This window comes from Dendrobates tinctorius, unplaced genomic scaffold (assembly GCF_039654945.1).
Source record: "Dendrobates tinctorius isolate UK_male_01 unplaced genomic scaffold, ASM3965494v1 ptg000036l, whole genome shotgun sequence".
Taxonomy (NCBI): Eukaryota; Metazoa; Chordata; class Amphibia; order Anura; family Dendrobatidae; genus Dendrobates; species Dendrobates tinctorius.
This window is the reverse complement of record NW_027361704.1, coordinates 33037710-33059144: the sequence shown is the minus strand read 5'-3', so window position 1 is coordinate 33059144 and position 21435 is coordinate 33037710. Positions and strand designations below refer to the sequence as shown.

General features: G+C 39.7%; 1 protein-coding gene and 1 long non-coding RNA gene across 3 annotated transcripts in view; one reads left to right on the top strand and one right to left on the bottom strand.

The window, feature by feature from the left end:
- LOC141087923 (follistatin-related protein 4-like) overlaps positions 1 to 21435 on the bottom strand; it is a 1467590-nt gene that overhangs the window by 833893 nt on the left and 612262 nt on the right. The window lies entirely within an intron of this gene.
- Positions 10608 to 15807, top strand: LOC141087920 (uncharacterized). The gene is made up of 3 exons (XR_012231764.1): positions 10608 to 10677; positions 13714 to 13837; positions 15080 to 15807. It is a non-coding gene; the product is annotated as an uncharacterized lncRNA (long non-coding RNA).

The window sequence follows — 21435 nt, the reverse complement described above, 5'->3', positions numbered from 1 at the left end:
TATGTGGGTGTAAATGAGTATTTGGGCGCATGGCAGAGCACAGAATGGAAGCAGCGCCATTTGACTTTTTTGGCTGGAATTGAGATCGGACACCATGTCTCGTTTGGAAAGCCCCTGATGTACCAAAACAGTGGAAAACCCCGACAAATGACAACATTTTGGAAACTAGACCCTCCAAGGAACTTATGTAGATGTGTTGTGAGAACTTTGAACCCACAAGGGCTTCACAGAGGTTTATAACTTACAGCCGTACAATTAAAAAATCATATTTTTTCCACAAAAATAATCTTTTCATCCTCAATTTTTATTTTCCCAAGGGTAAAAGGACCCTAAAAGTTATTGTGCAATTTGTCCTGAGTATGCTGATACACCAAATGTGGGGGTAAACCACTATTTGGGCGCATGGCTGAGCTCAGAAGAAAAGCAGAGCCATTTGACTTTTTTGGCTGGAATTGTGATTGGACGCCATGCCGCGTTTGGAAAGCCTCTGATGTGCCTAAACAGTGGAAACCCCCCACAAATGACACCATTTTGGAAACTAGACCCCCATGGAACTTATCTAGATGTGTGGTGAGCACTTTGAACCCCCCAGTGCTTCACAGAAGTTTATAACGCCCGGGCGTGCAAATAAAAAAATCATATTTTTTCCACAAACATGATCTTTTAGTTCCCAATTTTTTTTATTTTCCCAAGGGTTACAGGAGAAATTGGACCATAAAAGTTGTTGTCCAATTTGTCCTGAGTACGCTGATACCCCATATGTGGGAGAGAATTACTGTATGGGCACCCGTCGAGGCTCATTAGTGAAGTAGTGAGGTTTTGGAATGCAGACTTTGATGAAATGGTCTGCGGGTGTCATGTCGCGTTTGGAGAACCTCTGATGTGCCTAAACAGTCGAAACTCCCCAACAAGTGACCCCATTTTGGAAACTAGACCCCCACGGTACTTATCTAGATGTTTGGTGAGCACTTTGAACCTCCAAATGCTTCACAGAAGTTTATAACGCCCGGGTGTGAAAATAAAAAAATCATATTTTTTTTCCACAAAAATGATATTTTTGCCCCAAATTTCTTATTTGCCCAAGGGTAACAGGAGAAATTGGACCCCAAAAGTTGTTTTGCAATTTGTCATGAGTAGGCAGATACCCCATATGTGGGGGTAAAACACTGTTTGGGCACATGGCAGAGCTTGGAAGGGAAGGAGCACCATTTGACTTTTTCAACGCAGAATTGGCTGGAATTGAAATCAGATGCCATGTTGCATTTGGAGAGCACCTGATGTGCCCAAACAGTGGAAACCTCCCAATTCTAACTCAAACCCTAGCCCCAACGCACCCCTAACTCTAATCTCAACCCTAACCCTAGCCCTAACTCTAGCCCTAGCCCTAACCCTAGCCCTAACCCTAACCCTAGCCTTAACCCTAATGGGAAAATGGAAATAAATACATTTTTTTAATTTTATTATTTTTCTCTAACTAAGGGGGTGATAAAGGGGTGTTTGATTTACTATTTATAGCGGGTTTTTATGCTTGTCAGCTGTCACACGCTAAAAGACGCATTTTATTGTAAAAATAGTTTTTGCATCACCACTAGTGTTGAGCGATACCATCCGATATCCAGAAATATCAGATCGGATTGGATCGGCCTGATACACAAAAAGTATCGGGTATCGCCGATTCCGATACTGGAAGTCCCATTCAAGTCAATGGGACAGAAATATTGGATTTAAAAAAAGCCCTTTCATTCCTTGTACATCCAGTTCGGGAGGAGGGAAGAGTGTGGGCGGTGTGTGAGCAGACACTGTGCGTGTCTGTGTGTGCGGGCGGGCTCTGTGCTGGCCTCTCGGGGGTCTGTACGGGCCTAACGGGGGTCTGTGCCGGCTGCCGGCGGTCTGTACGGGCCTGCCGGGGGTCTGTGCTGGCTGCCGGGGGTCTGTACGGGCCTGCCGGGGGTCTGTGCCAACTGCCGGGTGTCTGTGCTGGCTGCCGGCGGTCTGTATGGGCCTGCCGGGGGTCTGTGCCGGCTGCCGGGGATCTGTACGGGCCTGCCGGGGTCTATGCCGACTGCCGGCAGTCTGTACGGGACTGCCGGGGGGGTCTGTGTCGGCTGCCGGGGGCTCTGTGTGTGTATGCAGGCATCGTTCGATGGGACTACAAGTAGTAGTCCCATCATCCGGCTAATGTGTTGAATGTAAAAAAAAAAAAACATACATACTACATACATACAACATTTATACAACATACATACTACATACATACTTCATATGTACTACATTCATATAACATACATACATACCACATACATACTACATATATACTACATTCATACAGCATACAGACATACTACATACATACTACATACATACAACATTCATACAACATACATACACACTACATACATACTACATATATACTACATTCATACAGCATACATACTACATACTACATACATACTACATATATACAACATACATACATAATACATACATACTACATTCATACAGCATACATACATACTACATACATACTACATATATACAACATTCATACAACATACATACATACTACATACATACAGCATTCGTACAACATACATACATACTACATACATACAACATTTATACAACATACATACTACATACATACTTCATATATACTACATTCATATAACATACATACATACCACATACATACTACATATATACTACATTCATACAGCATACAGACATACTACTTACTACATACATACTACATACATACAACATTCATACAACATACATACATACTACATATATACTACATTCATACAGCATACATACTACATACTACATACATACTACATATATACAACATTCATACAACATACATACATACTACATACATACTACATTCATACAGCATACATACATACTACATACATACTACATATATACAACATTCATACAACATACATACACACTACATACATACTACATACATACAACATTCCTACAACATACATACATACTACATACATACTACATTCATACAGCATACATACTACATACACACTACATACATACTACATACAGTGGGGAAAAAAAGTATTTAGTCAGTCAGCAATAGTGCAAGTTCCACCACTTAAAAAGATGAGAGGCGTCTGTAATTTACATCATAGGTAGACCTCAACTATGGGAGACAAACTGAGAAAAAAAAATCCAGAAAATCACATTGTCTGTTTTTTTTTTCATTTTTTTTGCATATTATGGTGGAAAATAAGTATTTGGTCAGAAACAAGCAATCAAGATTTCTGGCTCTCACAGACCTGTAACTTCTTCTTTAAGAGTCTCCTCTTTCCTCCACTCATTACCTGTAGTAATGGCACCTGTTTAAACTTGTTATCAGTATAAAAAGACACCTGTGCACACCCTCAAACAGTCTGACTCCAAACTCCACTATGGTGAAGACCAAAGAGCTGTCAAAGGACACCAGAAACAAAATTGTAGCCCTGCACCAGGCTGGGAAGACTGAATCTGCAATAGCCAACCAGCTTGGAGTGAAGAAATCAACTGTGGGAGCAATAATTAGAAAATGGAAGACATACAAGACCACTGATAATCTCCCTCGATCTGGTGCTCCACGCAAAATCCCACCCCGTGGGGTCAGAATGATCACAAGACCGGTGAGCAAAAATCGCAGAACCACGCGGGGGGACCTAGTGAATGAACTGCAGAGAGCTGGGACCAATGTAACAAGGCCTACCATAAGTAACACACTACGCCACCATGGACTCAGATCCTGCAGTGCCAGACGTATCCCACTGCTTAAGCCTGTACATGTCCGGGCCTGTCTGAAGTTTGCTAGAGAGCATTTGGATGATCCAGAGGAGTTTTGGGAGAATGTCCTATGGTCTGATGAAACCAAACTGGAACTGTTTGGTAGAAACACAACTTGTCGTGTTTGGAGGAAAAAGAATACTGAGTTGCATCCATCAAACACCATACCTACTGTAAAGCATGGTGGTGGAAACATCATGCTTTGGGGCTGTTTCTCTGCAAAGGGGCCAGGACGACTGATCCGGGTACATGAAAGAATGAATGGGGCCATGTATCATGAGATTTTGAGTGCAAACCTCCTTCCATCAGCAAGGGCATTGAAGATGAAACGTGGCTGGGTCTTTCAACATGACAATGATCCAAAGCACACCGCCAGGGCAACGAAGGAGTGGCTTCGTAAGAAGCGTTTCAAGGTCCTGGAGTGGCCTAGCCAGTCTCCAGATCTCAACCCTATAGAAAACCTTTGGAGGGAGTTGAAAGTCCGTGTTGCCAAGCGAAAAGCCAAAAACATCACTGCTCTAGAGGAGATCTGCATGGAGGAATGGGCCAACATACCAACAACAGTGTGTGGCAACCTTGTGAAGACTTACAGAAAACGTTTGACCTCTGTCATTGCCAACAAAGGATATATCACAAAGTATTGAGATGAAATTTTGTTTCTGACCAAATACTTATTTTCCACCATAATATGCAAATAAAATGAAAAAAAAAACAGACAATGTGATTTTCTGGATTTTTTTTTCTCAGTTTGTCTCCCATAGTTGAGGTCTACCTATGATGTAAATTACAGACGCCTCTCATCTTTTTAAGTGGTGGAACTTGCACTATTGCTGACTGACTAAATACTTTTTTTCCCCCACTGTATATACAACATTCATACAACATACATACATACTACATTTATACAGCATACATACATACTACATACATACTACATATATACAACATTCATACAACATACATACATATTACATACTACATACATACTTAATATATACTACACACATACTACATACATACTACATATATACTACATTCATACAACATACATACATACTATATACATACTACATATATACTACATTCATACAACATACATACATACTACATACTTACATACAACATACATAAAACATGCTACAGATATACTACATACATACTACATACATACTACATACAATACATTCATACAATACATACATATAGACATACAGTACATATAACACAGAGTACATACTCACCATTACTTGTCACTTTGATCCCCAAAGCCAGTGTCATCTATGAAAATATGAAAAAAACATACCACCAAATGCTCCCTGTTCCGCAGAAATCCACAAGTGAGTGTCCCACGACGATCTCCCGTGGAGAACAGCAGCATCAGCTGATGCAACAGTTCTCTAGGGGCTCCAGGAATCCAATGATGGGAGGTAGGTATCCTTCCGCACTGTATTCCTCTGCCACTGTAAAAAAAATAGTCCCTAGTCTCACTTTTGGCATTGCTGTGTGAGAAAGTTCCCACGCAGCTTTTGCCATAAAGTGAGACTAGGAACTATTTTTTTTACAGTGGCGGAGGAATACAGTGCGGAAGGATACCTACCTCCCGTCATTGGATTCTTGGAACCCCTAGAGAACGGTCGCATCAGCTGATGCTGCTTTTCTCCACGGGAGATCGTTGTGGGGCATTCACTCGTGGATTTCTGCGGAACAGGGAGTATTTGGTGGTTTGTTTTTTCATATTTTTCATAGATGACACTGGCTTCGGTGATCAAAGTGACAAGTAATGGTGAGTATGTACTCTATGTTATATGTACTGTATGTCTATATGTATGTATTGTATGAATGTATGAATGTATTGTATGTAGTATGTAGTATGTATGTAATATGTATGTAGTATATCTGTAGCATGTTTTATGCATATCGTATGTATGTATGTAGTATGTATGTATGCTGTATGAATGTAGTATATATGTAGTATGTATGTATGTATGCTGTATGAATGTAGTATATACGCAGTATGTATGTAGTATTTATGTATGTTGTATGAATGTTGTGTATATGTACTATGTATGTAGTATGTATGCTGTATGAATGTAGTATATATGTAGTATATATGTAGTATGTATGTATGTTGTATGAATGTTGTATATATGTGGTATGTATGTAGTATGTATGCTGTATGAATGTAGTATATATGTAGTATGTATTTAGTATGTATGTATGTTGTATGAATGTTGTATATATGTAGTATGTATGTATGCTGTATGAATGTAGTATATATGTTGTATGTATGTAGTATGTATGCAGTATGCTGTATGAATGTAGTAAATATGTAGTATGTATGTAGTATGTATGTATGTTGTATGAATGTAGTATATATGAAGTATGTATGTAGTATGTATGTTGTATGTATGTAATATGTATGTTTTTTTCTTTTTTACATTCAACACATTAGCCGGATGATGGGACTACTACTGTCCCATCATTGGCTAATGTGTCAATCACTGTCATTGTAGCAGGCATCGCCCAATGGGACTTGTAGTCCCATCGGACGATGCCTGCACACACACACAGACCCCCGACAGATCCATACAGACCGCCGGCAGCCGGCACAGACCCTCCGGCAGCCGGCACAGACCCCCGGCAGACCCGTACAAACCGCCGGCAGCCGGCACTGACCCCCGGCAGGCCCATACAGACCCCCGGCAGCCAGCACAGACACCCAGCAGGCCCGTACAGACCCTCAGCATCCGGCACAGACCCCCGGCAGGCCCGCACTGACCGCACATCATGATGAGCACAGACCGCGCATCATGATGACATCATTTCAGCAGCCAATCACAGCCACAACAGTGGCTCATTGCATTATGGGAACTTCTGATTCCGGTATCCGATATTGAAAAAATATCGGTACTCGGTATCGGAATTCCGATACAGCGAATATTGGTCAATACACGATATTTGCAGTATCGGAATGCTCAACACTAATCACCACATTTTGAGAGCTATAATTTTTCCGTATTTTGACCCACTGAGTCATGTGAGGTCTTATTTTTTGCAGGATGAGCTGACGTTTTTATTGGTACCATTTTTGGGCACGTGACATTTTTTGATCGCTTTTTATTCCGATTTTTGGGTTGCAGAATGAACAAAAACCAGCATTTCAAGAATTTCTTTTGGGGGGTGCGTTTACACCGTTCCGCGTGTGGTAAAATTGATAAAGCGTTTTTATTGTTTGGGTCAGTATGGTTACAGCGATACCTCATTTATGTCATTTTTTATGTTTTGGCGCTGTTATGCAATGAAAACCATTTTATATAAAAAATAATTATTTTTGCATCGCTTTACTCTGCGAGCTATAACTTTTTTATTTTTTTGCTGATGATGCTGTATTGTGGCTCGTTTTTTGCAGGACAAGATGTCGTTTTCAGCGGTACCATGGTTATTTATATCCGTCTTTTTGATCACTCGTAATTGCACTTTTGGTTCGGCGGTATGATAATAAAGCATTATTTTTTGCTTTGTTTTTTATTTTTATTTTTTAAGGTGTTCACTAAGAGGGTGAACTTATTGGACGGTTTTATAGGGCGGGTCGTTACGGTCGAGGCGATACCAAATATGTGTACTTTTATTGTTTTTTTTTATTTCCAAAAAATTAATTTATTAGGGAATATTTTTTTTTTATTTATTTAGCGATTTTTTATAAATTATTTTCACACTTTTTTTTTTTAACTTTATTTCATTGTCCCAGGGGGTACATCACTGTCATGTGACAGATCTCTGATCAGTCACATCACAGATTGCTGTGACAGATCATCTATCTGTCACAGGCAGTGGAGAAGGCTTCCTCATTCCTGCGCTTTGCAGGCATGAGGAATCCGGCTCCCTGCAGGCCCCCGAAGGTCCCCGCATCCATTTTGGGTCCAGGGACCTGCAGGGAAGGAGACCCACGAAGCAGTGCTGCACATCGCGCTGCTCTGAGGGTACCAGGGAAGCATGGAGGGAGCCCCCTCCCTGCCGATGCTTCCCTAAACCCCCAGTACACTGCGATTGTGTTTGATCGCAGTGTGCCAGGGGTTAACGTGTTGGGGGCAGTCCGTGACCGCCCCTGACACATAGTGCTGGGTGTCAGCTGTGATAATCAGCGGACACCCGCCACGATCAGCGGCGCTGACCATGTGAGCGACGCTTATCGCTATGACGTACTATCCCGTCCCTGGGAATTAAGTAGCAAAAAGGGGTTAATACAATAAGAAATATGTATTTCTTTATAGCTATAAACTGAAATTCTGTTGTCTGTTCTTTAGGCATAGCCAAACAAAATGTCACTGTTGCATTAAAATTGGCACATATGTACATCAGGGGCTTCAAAAGGTGTTAGACCAATTTTTGAGCTCTCTAAGATCTACCTTTCACTACGTATTTACAAAAAAACAGAATGGAAAAGCAAATATAAATTTAAATCTCTTAAGGATGTCATTAGAGAGCGGTAAAATCTCTGCGCATAACAGCTCAGCACGTCAAATTTCTGTGCATACTAACTCTTATGTGTTGGGAAAACATCAGTAGCAAATTAAGTTTTTAACCACACACACACAAATAACAAACAGTTAAAATAAGTATTGTAATACATCAAAAAGGGTACTATAACAGATAATGTAGGAATTTATTGTGCCATAATGTAGTCCCGGAATTTTATTTTTTAAATTTAGTTTTTAAACATCTGTCCTTTATTCCGCTATGTCATTATCTAAGGTCATGCATTTCAAGTACTTGGCAAGTCAAACACTTACCTTACTGTACATATTGTATTGTGTAATGTTTTATCAATGTCTTGTGTGCATCTATTAGTTTTAAGAAGGTTTCTCTAAGCTATTTTTTCCAATTTACAGAGAGGATATTTGGGAGTACATCAGCTAGTTTACTTTGGTCACCAACGTGTCAAGAACCTCATACAGGGAGTGATGATAGCAGACCATAAAGTATGAGTAGACTGAATCACCATCCCCATACTTAGATAATTTTCTAACACGAAAATGAACTGTAGAAGCCACTTGAATGAGAGTTGAAACGCTTTGAAGATTAATAACGAAGTCTAGTTTTGAACTACTACCTCTATATATGCCTTGTGAAAGAGAGAGCACTTTTGGATTTTTTTCTTCTGACAACACATAATAGGTCTTCTACACCCCATAGCGATCAGATTGTTTTTCTGTCTAGATTTAACTTCCTAAGTATTAATAATTTTAATATTCTAATTCCATAACAATTAAAACTTTCACCATCAATATGTGCCAAATGTTAAATGAGGGACACAAGACCCTTAGAGGAGCTTCTGAAATACAATCAATGGGTCATTTTTAGCTCCCATGATTAAACACTGAACTGGGATATATCTCACTAATTAAATGATCCCCTTGTCAACATTTGCTTCATGTTATTAAATCTAAATGAATTCTCCACTCCTACAAGGATTATAAAAAAAACTGTAATGGAAGAGGTAATCAAGTGTAACAAGCAGCTAAGCGTTTGCAGTATTTATGAGGCCAACTTCACTACATGAAAAAGATATAATGCATTTAATTTAATAGTTAATTTAGAAGTCATTTAGCCAAGTTAAAAACTGATCATCAAGGTATTTTTTTCTGTACTAATGACTTTTTAAAGAACAAGACCATAACCAGTTATTTTTCTGTAATGACTATGACAATCAGTGTGGGGGGTATATGTATTTTATTGGAACAGTTCCTTTTGGAAGGACACATTTTTTAAAAAAATATTAACACAGGATTTGTGAATTAAAGAGTTTTTCCAGTTTCAGAAAACTGTTGTCTCCCAGCTAAAAAAAATAAAAAATTGTGCTTCACCTTCCTTGGGCCTAGCACAGAGTCTCTGAGTCTCACATTATGTTGACAGTGCTACAACCAATAACTAAGCCAAGTGACACTACCCAAGTTGACAGTGCGAGCCAATCAGAGTCTCTGAGCTCAATGATTGGCTGTACCACTATTTCCTCTTATGCGTGTCAGCTCATATCACATAATTTATCTAATCTTGTATTTGTTTTTTGGTATTGAATTATCTGAATATAACATATTTAATCTATTTAACTGTTCATACCTGTTTTTGAAGACCTGTTTTACTAGTTCAGTTTTGACAACCATACACGACACACTTATAATGTGGACTGCTTGTTATGTGCTTTTTGGAAATGTTTGAATAGGTGGAGTTAAAAAGATTGCCAAAAGTTAATTATAGTCTTTTGCAAAATGTAGAATAAAAATGGCAATGGATGGGGTAGTGTAAAAGGGAAAAATACCCATATGATGGCTAAGAATGTGGGATCCACTAGCAGCAACAGAAGCATCAGAACTACTGACACTAGCTGCCTGGTGTGATACATATGTGATATGTATGGTGTGTATATGAAGAAGATAGGTGCTCAGGTTCCAGATCAGGTGATCACGGGTCTTATTATTTCTTTTTGCAGTAATTCAGCACAAGTTCAGAAGAACTGAACTTGACCGATACATGACCTGTTAAAAGATATGAGGAGAACACGGTAGTTTCAGTGATAAACAACCGCAATGCGCCTGCGTAACACGAGCTGGCTACAAGCTCAAGGATTAACCACGCAGGCGCCAAGCGTGAACATGTTATATAAGCATTGCTTGCAGAAAGTGTACTGCGCATGATTGAACTGATATCTGATTATAAACATTATAAAACAAAGGGGACTTTCACTGGTAGGGAGGGACGTTTCCAGGAGGCTTTATGTACGCATAACTTCTGTGATGTTGTGTTAACTGGATGTTTCCTCTTTAACCCGTCGAGTCCCCCGAGGGAGGAGTGATGCTACAATATCCGGTAAAAACGAATTGCTGCTTACTTTTCTCTATTTTATAGATGATGATAATGATCAATGTAATGTTAGACTAGTGCTGCTATAATTCATGTGCCTATAACACACATATCAAAGTGTTACCTAAGTCATTAATTACTTAAATGTTTTCTCATTACTAATAAAATATAAATTGTTTTACCGAAATAAAGACCTAGTAGTCTTTTTGCCTAATTAGTATGTTAGTGAGCGCTATGTAAGTAAGGGGCTTGCCCCTCTCGAAGTAAAAATTCGGTAAGACATAAATTGGCGTAGTCAGCAGGATCTTTTTCAATATGTTTAAGAAACGAAAGGAAAAGCAGGAGGATGTAGTGGATGTGCCCGGTTGGACTGAGGCACCGTATAATATATTGGCACATGAGTTGAGCAGTTCTGGACTGGCGGAACAGTGGTCTAGTAAGCTTAAAGGTAGTGAACCCACTGATGTTGTTAAAGTACTCAGGGGTGATGTAGAGTCTTTAGGATGGCGTATGTGGATTTGTTTTCCCTGCAAAGGCAGGTGATGCAGTTAACCCATGATGTTGTTGGTTTACTCATGGGGATCCCTGCAAAGGCAGGTGATGCAGATAACCCCTCGATGTTGTTTAGTTACTCGAGGTTTTCCCTGCAAAGGCAGGTGATGCAGTCAACCCAGGATGTTGTTAATGTACTCAGGGGTGTCCCCGCCAAGGCGGGTGATGTTGTGTCGCTTGGACGACGAACTTGGATTCTGCTCAGTGCATATCGCGCGATGCATGAGCGGAATCAACAAATGCAGAGGAAGTGCTCTCAATTGGAACAAAAAGTTGCAGAGCTAGGAGGGCAGAAAGTGGTGCTGGATTGCAATACCCGTCTGCTCAAAGATAAGTTGGAACATTACCAGAGTGTAGCAGAGAAAGCTGCTATCATAGTTGCTAAAAATAAATATCGCAAGAGAAGAGGAAAAATTGATAAAGAAAAAGAATTCCCACAAAATTCAAAGGTCCAAAAATTAAAATTGCCGGACTAGGAGGACAGGTAATCACTGGAGTACAAACACAAGTTGCTTTGAAAATAGGAAATCTACCGATAAGAAATTACCGTGTTTTAGTAGTACCCATTCCGGAATATATATTGGGAATGGATGTTTTAAAAGGAATGACTTTAAATTTATCGGCTGGCAAATTCTCCTTTGGAGTAAAAAGGGCAGAAATACAAATGAGACCTGTAACGATAGGAAAGGTAAAAATGCCCCCTGTACATATCCCTCCTGCTACCAAAATGGTGGCAATGAAACAGTATCGAATACCAGGGGGGCACAAAGAGATTACTGAAACAATTAAAAATCTGGTTGACGTAGGAGTCATGCGTACCACTACTACTGCATGGAATAATCCAGTCTGGCCAGTTAAAAAGAGTGATGGTTCCTGGCGTATGACAGTGGATTACAGGGAACTGAACAAATGTACCCCTCCATTAACAGCTGCAGTGCCAGATACTATCACTATAATAGAAAATATACAGAGTCATAATGGAACTTGGTATGCAGTGATTGATTTGGCTAATGCCTTCTTTACAATTCCAATAGAGGAAAAGGCGCAGGATCAATTTGCTTTTACCTGGTTAGGTCGACAGTATACCATGACCAGATTGCCTCAAGGATGGCTTCATAGCCCTACTATTTGTCACCGGACGGTGGCAGAACATCTAGATCAGTTCTCCTTGCCCTCAGATATGCAAATTTCACACTGTATTGATGATATAATGATACAAGGAAATGAGGAGCAGGCAGTGAAATCACCATTGGAAAAACTTTTGGTGCATATGAGGAGCAAAGGATGGGAAATAAATGAAGCAAAGGTCCAAGGACCGGCTCAAGTTGTAAAATTTCTTGGAATACAATGGAAGATAGGACATAGGGAAATTTTGCCACAAGCTAAACAGAAGATCATTAATTTCCCTACCCCAAAGTCTAAACAAGAGACTCAATCTTATATTGGGCTATTTGGATTTTGGAGACAGCATATACCTCATTTAGGACAGATGCTGTCCCCTTTGTATAAAGTGACGAGGAAGAAATATGAATTTCATTGGGGGGAAGAACAACAAACTGCTTTTGAGATGGTGAAAGAGGCCATACAACAAGCTGTAGATTTATGGCCAATGGCAGCAGGGAGTGTAGAATTGCATGTATCAGTACAAAATATGTATGCAAATTGGTCATTATGGCAAAAACAAGGGGGAAAAAGAGTTCCCTTAGGATTTAGGAATCGAAAACTCACTGATGCTGGAGAAAAGTATACTCCATTAGAACAACAATTGCTAGCTTGTTATTGGGCATTGGTAGAAACAGAACAGCTAACTTTAGGACATGAAGTCTTATTAAGACCAGCAATACCTATAATGCAATGGGTATTGTCTAACCCTAAAACCAATAGGGTAGGATATGCATAGGAACAAAAGTATCATAAAATGGAAATGGTACATTTCTGAAAGAGCAAAGAAAAGAGAAGGCGGGATCGCCTCCCTCCATGAGAAAATAGATGAAATAGGGGAAGAAATCAAATCCCCTGTGAAACCAACTGTCCGGGAAGAGTCCCCTGTAAAATGGGGAAAATCTTATGAAGATTTAACAGAACAACAACAGCAATATGCTTGGTTCACTGATGGGTCAGCTCGATATGTCAATGGAAAGCGACATTGGAAGAGTGTGGCTTATAACCCGAAACTAGAAAAACATTTGGTTATGGAAGGTCACGGTAAAAGTAGCCAATATGCAGAATTATATGCTATCTTTCTGGCATTGAGTTTTGAACAAGGGAAGGAGTGTCACCTTTTCACAGACTTGTGGTCTGTGGCTAATGGTCTTGCAACTTGGATGATGGGATGGAAGAAATATGGTTGGTTAATACATGGTAAGGAAGTGTGGGGAAAAGAGGTGTGGGAATTTATAGAAGAAATGGTTCAAATCACACTTACTACTGTTTTTCATGTTGATGCACATATGCCTGCTGACTCTCTTGCTCGTTTGTTTAATTCTGAAGCAGATAAAGCCGCCGCTATTAGACAGACTTCTGAGGTTGATCAAGAAAAAGAAAAATGGCTGCAAGGTACAGCTGTTTGGGCGCACAACAAGAGTGGACACCTTGGAGAAAAAGCCACTTACAGGTGGGCCCAAGAAAGAGGTGTTCCACTAACCATGGACATTATAAAACAAGTCATTGCACAGTGTCCAGTATGTCAACATTCACAAAGAAGGGAAGTTCCACATACAGTAATGGGACACATAGCTCGAGGGCAATTACCAGCTCAAATTTGGCAAATGGATTTTATTGGTCCACTTACTGAGAGTAGGGGATGTAAATATGTCTGCACAGCGGTAGACACCTACTCAGGACTCATGATAGGATTCCCTTGCAAAGCTGCCACACAATGGAGCACATTATGTACACTGGAGATTATCACACAATACTATGGTGTTCCACTGCAGATGCAGACTGACAATGGGTCACACTTCACTGGTCAACAGATAAAGGATTATGCTAATGAGCATAATGTCCAATGGGTATATCATATGCCTTACTATCCCCAAGTTGCAGGGTTAGTGGAAAGGATGAATGGACTCTTGAAGTCTACTCTGAAAAAGATACACAATATGGAAGGAGGATATGGCCAGTGGAGAGATAATCTAAGTGAGGCTTTACAAATTATCAACAATAGGCCAATTACTGATTCCATGACACCATTGATGAGAATGCTGACACCCAACCTTACCATACACGAAACTCATATTGTACATACAATTACTTGGTGGAAGATGAATCAAGAGGCTAAAATTCCTGAAAGAGCAACTCCCCTATCTGCAGGATTGGATCTCAGTGCAATAGAAGTGACTATTGTACCTCCAGGTAAGACTGTTCCTATACTAACAGGATTGGGATGTCAAATGCCTAAAGGACATTATGGTCAGTTGGCAACTCGGTCTAGTTTTGCTTTAAGAGGGGCCATAGTGGTGGGAGGAGTATTTGATGCTGATTATCAAGGAGAAATTAAAGTTATTATGTCCAATCTAAGACAAGAGCCGCTAGTTATCTCTAAAGGACAGAAGATGGCTCAAATGTTGGTAATACCTATTAGTTTAGATCAAGCCATCGAAGGACAAGCTCCACTAGAACTCTCCTAAAGGGGGGATAAAGCATTCGGGTCATCAGATGTGACCAATGTAGGAGCTAGAATTTGGGTACAGAGTCCTCAAGGACCGCCATCGGCGGCTGAAGTCATTGCTGTGGGCAAGGATCGTACTTTGCTAATCATGAGACCAGGAGTGGAGAAATGGGAATATGTTCCCCAGGAAAAAAATGTTATTTGCGTGAATAAAATCATGCTTTGTTTTTTTTTTTTCCCTAACAGATATTTCTGGGAATATGTGGAATTATTGGAATCCTTGGAAGCGAGTGTTTGGTGAAAGTTGAAGGATGAACACCGGGTACTCAAATCCAAAGTCAAAACACCAGTCGGATAAGGTGGTTGTGGAAGGAAAGCGCAAAAGAACGAAAACAAGATGACTTTATTTGCCCAGAAGGACAGAGCTGTAACATAGCTAATGTAACAGTGGAAGGATATGTATGGATAGGCCCCCGTGGGGCCACCTCATTTCAAGTAGCATATATGTTACACAATATGCACGGAACTGCGAATATTACCGCTAAGGTGAATTTAACATGTTGTAACGCCGGTGAGGGTTTTGAGTCTTTATCTCCAACTCAACAAATACGGATCTATAAGAATTGCACCCCCACCATTGGAAGTGGAACAGAATTAGTATTCAGTATTAATGTCCTACAGACTTTACTTTGTCATAATGCTACTAGTATAACAAATAGAAGTACTTGGGCACAAAGTATAACGTTTGTTAATATGAATTCGTCAAAAACGGATCCGGGACATATGAAGAGGATCCCCTCGTCCTGTGTAAAGACTGGAACTCAATCACAAATGACTGTAGTAACAGCTATAGTGATATTTCCGTCTAACGTTCTCTGCCCTATAAGACAAAAAAGGGCATGGTATGATACGTTGCTGGGGGGAGTGGGAACTGTTACTGGGACTTTGAATTCTTTTGATATTGAAACTCTAGCAAATCGTATGAGTAAAGCAGGTGCAGGAATACAAGATGTTTTAACTTTACAAGGTAAATGGATGCCTACAATATGGCACCCACTGACACAAGCTTGGCAAGCAGATAAATTTTTACTAGATATGCAGAATATTTCAAATTCTTTTGTATTCAAGGAAGGATCAAATATTAGTGCGATTCTTAATTGGACTATGTGTACAATGCAGGCTATTTATCAAATGCAGCAGAAGGCAACAATGCAGACTCGTCTTATGACAGGAAATGAATGGGTATGGAGGACTATGTTTAATAACACAATTCCTGGAGTTTCATGGCTTAAAATTGAAGCTCCCAAAATGGTTTGCAATGACACAGTATGTCAAGGGATATTGAATATATATAATGTAACCAACCAGCAAGTAATGTGTAGATATGTAGTTTTACCACTATTATTGGGACCCCCAGGGGATCAATGGTTGTGGATGCCTAAAATGAATGGTTTATACATTGATGACAATAATCGCACGCATGATTTAAGCTTATGTGAAGACACATTAGAAGGTAAAATTTGTAGGTTGCATTCTGCTGTATATGAACCATGTTTGCTACAAGAGACTGTGAATATTTGTGAGTTCACCATTCTACCAGTATCCTACAAGATGTTGGTGGAGATAGGTTCACAAGAAATTTGTGTAATAACTGATGTCCCTATTGTTCCTGGGATGAAAGTTCCTTATGTGGGGTGTTTACAGAATGTTTCCGCTTTACAGTGGGAAGACCAAACCTTCCTTCTCACTCATGACTGGGAGGTACAGGAAAAAGTGCAGTGGCAACCGACCAAGTTGCAGGTAAACAACTGGGAATTGAATATGACCCGGCTCAGGAATATTATGGAGACATCTGAAGAAGGGAGAAGAATAATTCAAATGTTAAATAAAACAATACAATATCATGTTGTTAGTACCACCATAGTGGCAGGGTAAATTGTTAAAATGGGTTCGGCAATTGCTGATGCCACTTCTCATCATTGGTATGATATTTTCATGGGTCATTCTCCTTCGGCTCAAAGGATGTTAAATTGGATCATTCACCCAGTGTTGGTGCTTGTCCTTGTAGTAATACTTCTATCTATATGGAATTGCTACATGGCATACAAAATCTTCTGTAGGCGACCAAAAGTGCTGATGGTAACCTATAGAAGTGGAAAATAATTCCCGTGATCAAGGACCGATTGTGATACATATGTGATATGTATGGTGTGTATATGAAGAAGATAGGTGCTCAGGTTCCAGATCAGGTGATCACGGGTCTTATTATTTCTTTTTGCAGTAATTCAGCACAAGTTCAGAAGAACTGAACTTGACCGATACATGACCTGTTAAAAGATATGAGGAGAACACGGTAGTTTCAGTGATAAACAACCGCAATGCGCCTGCGTAACACGAGCTGGCCACGAGCTCAAGGATTAACCACGCAGGCGCCAAGCGTGAACATGTTATATAAGCATTGCTTGCAGAAAGTGTACTGCGCATGATTGAACTGATATCTGATTATAAACATTATAAAACAAAGGGGACTTTCACTGGTAGGGAGGGACGTTTCCAGGAGGCTTTATGTACGCATAACTTCTGTGATGTTGTGTTAACTGGATGTTTCCTCTTTAACCCATCAAGTCCCCCGAGGGAGGAGTGATGCTACAATATCCGGTAAAAAACGAATTGATGCTTACTTTTCTCTATTTTATAGATGATGAGAATGATCAATGTAATGTTAGACTAGTACTGCTATAATTCATGTGCCTATAACACACATATCAAAGTGTTACCTAAGTCATTAATTACTTAAATGTTTTCTCATTACTAATAAAATGTAAATTGTTTTACTGAAATAAAGACCTAGTAGTCTTTTTGCCTAATTAGTATATTAGTGAGCGCTATGTAAGTAAGGGGCTTGCCCCTCTCGAAGTAAAAATTCGGTAAGACACCTGGGCAGTAGTACATTGAAATGTAGGCAAACGCTGACTTTTTTGCTTACGACAAATGTAGTAGTGGGAAGGAAGCGGAGGGCATTATGGAAGATATGACACATCGCTTGTCACAGTCCCAGCAAAATAAGGTGAGCTCTGACAGTGACACTATCAGTTTGAGTCAGTGTTCTGCAATGAACAAACTGACTTTTCACAAATAGCTAACGCGACTAATTTTTGGACCATTCTTAAATTTTAAAAACATGAAAAGTTTATTAGTGATTTCTGTTATTAAGTGGTCTTTTTGCACTGATGATCAAAAGGATAAAAACGTTTAGAGCTTATGACTTTCAGGCTCCATATCTCACAATCCACTAGTGCTTCAAAAGTGAGACAACCATCATTTTATAGACAATTATCTTGACTATCTCATTCACATATTTAACTTGCAACTATTTTGCATATGATTAGAGTCTTGTCATGTCACTGCATTGTTTTGCTCTTAAACATATCAAATTGCATTTTTATTATTTTGCTAAGATTTTGTAAATCCACCTTTGGCTATCAACATTGCCTGAATCCTTTTGAGCATGCTCTCAATCAGATTCAAGCATGTCTCAACCAAAATCTGATCCCTGGTCTCTTCTACACGCTCCCAAAGTTGGTGCATTGAACTATTTCTTCACCAATCTCGACATATGCTTTGGGTCATTGTATTGGTGGAATAATATGTTGACCTTTTCATACCCATAGTACTCGAGTGTATGAAGTAACTCATCTTGTAGGATACTCCCATTTAACTCAGCTTAGAGACCACCATCAATTAGATTAGGCATCCAACACCTTAGTCTGTGAAGCAACCCCATATCATGAGGCTTCCTTCACCAAACTTGACTGCTCCTTAAAGCAAACCTGTCAGCTGTTTAGGCCAATAATAGATGCGGCTACCGCCTTTCAGGGCTTATCTACAGCATTCTATAATGCTGTAGATAAGCCATTGATCCAACCTGAAAGTTAAGAAAAATAAGTCCGGGGGCAGTCGGGTCCAATGGGTGTCGCAGGTCCTGGTCTGGTGCCTCCTATCTCCTTGAAATGCTGCCTTCCTGCTTGCATCATGGCTCCTTGGCATTGCTCTCCTGTGCTGGCATACTTATCTGCCCTGTTGAGGCAAAGAACTGAAGTGTGCAGGCACCGTGAAAGGTCAGAGATGCCCCGTACCTGCACACTGCAGTACTTTGCTCTACCCTCAACAGGGCAGAAAAGTACGCCTGTGCAGGAGCGCAATACCAGGGAGCCTGTGAAGCAAGCAGGAGGGGGGCATTGCAAGGAGATGGGAGGCGCCGGATCCAGACCTGCGATACCCATCAGACCGGACTACCCCCGGGTGAGTACAATAAAACTTATTTTTCTTATATTTCAGGTAGGATCGGGGCTTATCTACAGCATTATGGAATGCTGTAGATAAGCCCTGAATGGCAGTGGCCGCATCTTATATCGGCCAAAACATCTGCTTAAATTTATCGAACCGTTAGCCCCTTTCTCTTTTATTTTTCCAGACCCATTTGCACCCATCTAATATATTGACTTTCATCAAATTGCTTTAAATCACCCATTTCCAATCTTTTATTGTCCACTTTTCATAATGTTTTGCAAACAGAAGAGTTTGTTAGAAGTTTGGATATAGCCCTGAATATCTCAAAGTGTTTCAAATATCTATTTAAGACAATTGGAGGCTTTGCAGTATTGTGATTTGCAGATAATTGACTTGCTTTGAATTGAATTTCAAAAGATTTAATTATCTCTAGCATTTTGGCTTTGCTTTAAGACTTAAATTTAATTAAATTTTAAAATTTTTCCCTACAAGCATATGGGGGTCGTTACTTTTTTTAACATAGTTCAGTGTGGCATGCTTTAATCAGTGGGTCTTTCCATTGGTCTGAACAATTATGGCACATCTTGCGGAAAATAAATAGGTATTTATATTGATGCATTCTAAGAGCCATAAGTGTTTTTTTATTTTTCTGTCGATGTAGTCATATCTGGGTTTGCTTTAAGAATTGGATTTTGAGTACTTAGCAAATTTTGATATTTAGACCACATTAGTTAGAAAACGCTCAATATTGCATTTGCATTTTTACTGCTACTTCTGTATCATAATTAAGAATTAATTTAACAAAAAATGGTTATTAGTAATTCTACTTATGAGCTGGCAAAATACTCTATAATTAGCTGTTTTGAATGTTGTCCTTTTATTTAGCATTACATGTGTTGTAATGAGTTTAATTGTTTGCCAAGAAAACATGAAAGAATACGATTTAAAGCATTAAGACGAAGTGTTCTGCACTGATCCAAACGGCAGTAAAGGATTGCTATACTTTATGTGGTTGTACAAAGAAGAACACAATATGATTAGCTTGTTCCTTTTCCAATATTGTAGTTATTTGTAATTTCCTCATTGCTCTTTTTCTTACACTGTGCTGACTTATATACTTATACTGTTTGCTATATCATATATTTTGTATAATATAAACATTATATCATATTTTTTGTACACAATGGCTATCATAAAATGTTATTTTAAGATGCAACTTGAGGCTGTGACTTGAAACCAGGTGATTACTACAATTTTCCACAAACAGAAGACCCTTTTTATTTGCCAACAAAGGTCATTCTTTACCTTTTTTGGGCAGAATCAAAGAAAAGAGCAACCACGCATGTTAGGGCACGGCTAGGCAGGATATTTATATAATGTGCATTGGGGCAACTCCTCCAAATGAAAACAATACAAAGAGAGGACTATTGTTGAATTTTGACCCTTAAACATAACCAAACATTATCTTTTTTTTCTTTTCAATGCTGGAACTATAATTAGCAAAAATATTGTAAGGGGGTTATTTCCCGTATCTTGCCAACTTCCACCAGAAAACAGATGCTGAACTGTGCTACGACAACTGCTCGTCCACCAAATCCTCTTTACAAATCTATCATCTTTGGGTAAGAGGTCCAGCACAAGGTGCACGTTCTGTTTCCTAGTCATGGTTAGGGGAACGGAGGAGCCAGGTCTGCTTTATATGTTCTAGGAGCTACAAAGCTGGAAACTTGAAGATGGGTCCAGACACTCGTTAATATCACCATTTTTTACTGCATCTGCCTAACTGCAAAGATGCTCCCTGAAATGAGCACCACAAGTACCATTGAATAACCCTATAAGCCATATGAATCATACTTGAGAATAACACAAAGAAAATATATATATAGTCATGGCCAAAAGTGTTTGCATCTTTGAAATTGGTCGGAAAATGAAGTATTTTTTCCCAGAAAATTATTGCAGTTGCACATGTTTTTATATGCATGTTTATTTCCTTAGTGTGTATTGTGAGACAGTGACCGGTGTTACTGTGAATGGCCGGTATGTGTCGCAGAGGCAGAGGTCCTCTGCACTGTAACCATGGAATGTTGTTCTGGGACCTGTAGTTCCATGAGCCTTGCTTAGTTTATAAGGGACTGGGCTTGTAGGGTTAGCCAGAGAACTGGGCGGATCTGGCTAACCACACACCTCCCATCAGTTGCTGTGTCTCATAGGATATAATGAGACTGTTGTTTGGTCACATGGTCACTGTGTTGGAAGGTCTTGCAAGAGGACAGATTTCCTGTAAAGCACATGGTGGAGATCATGTACCTGCA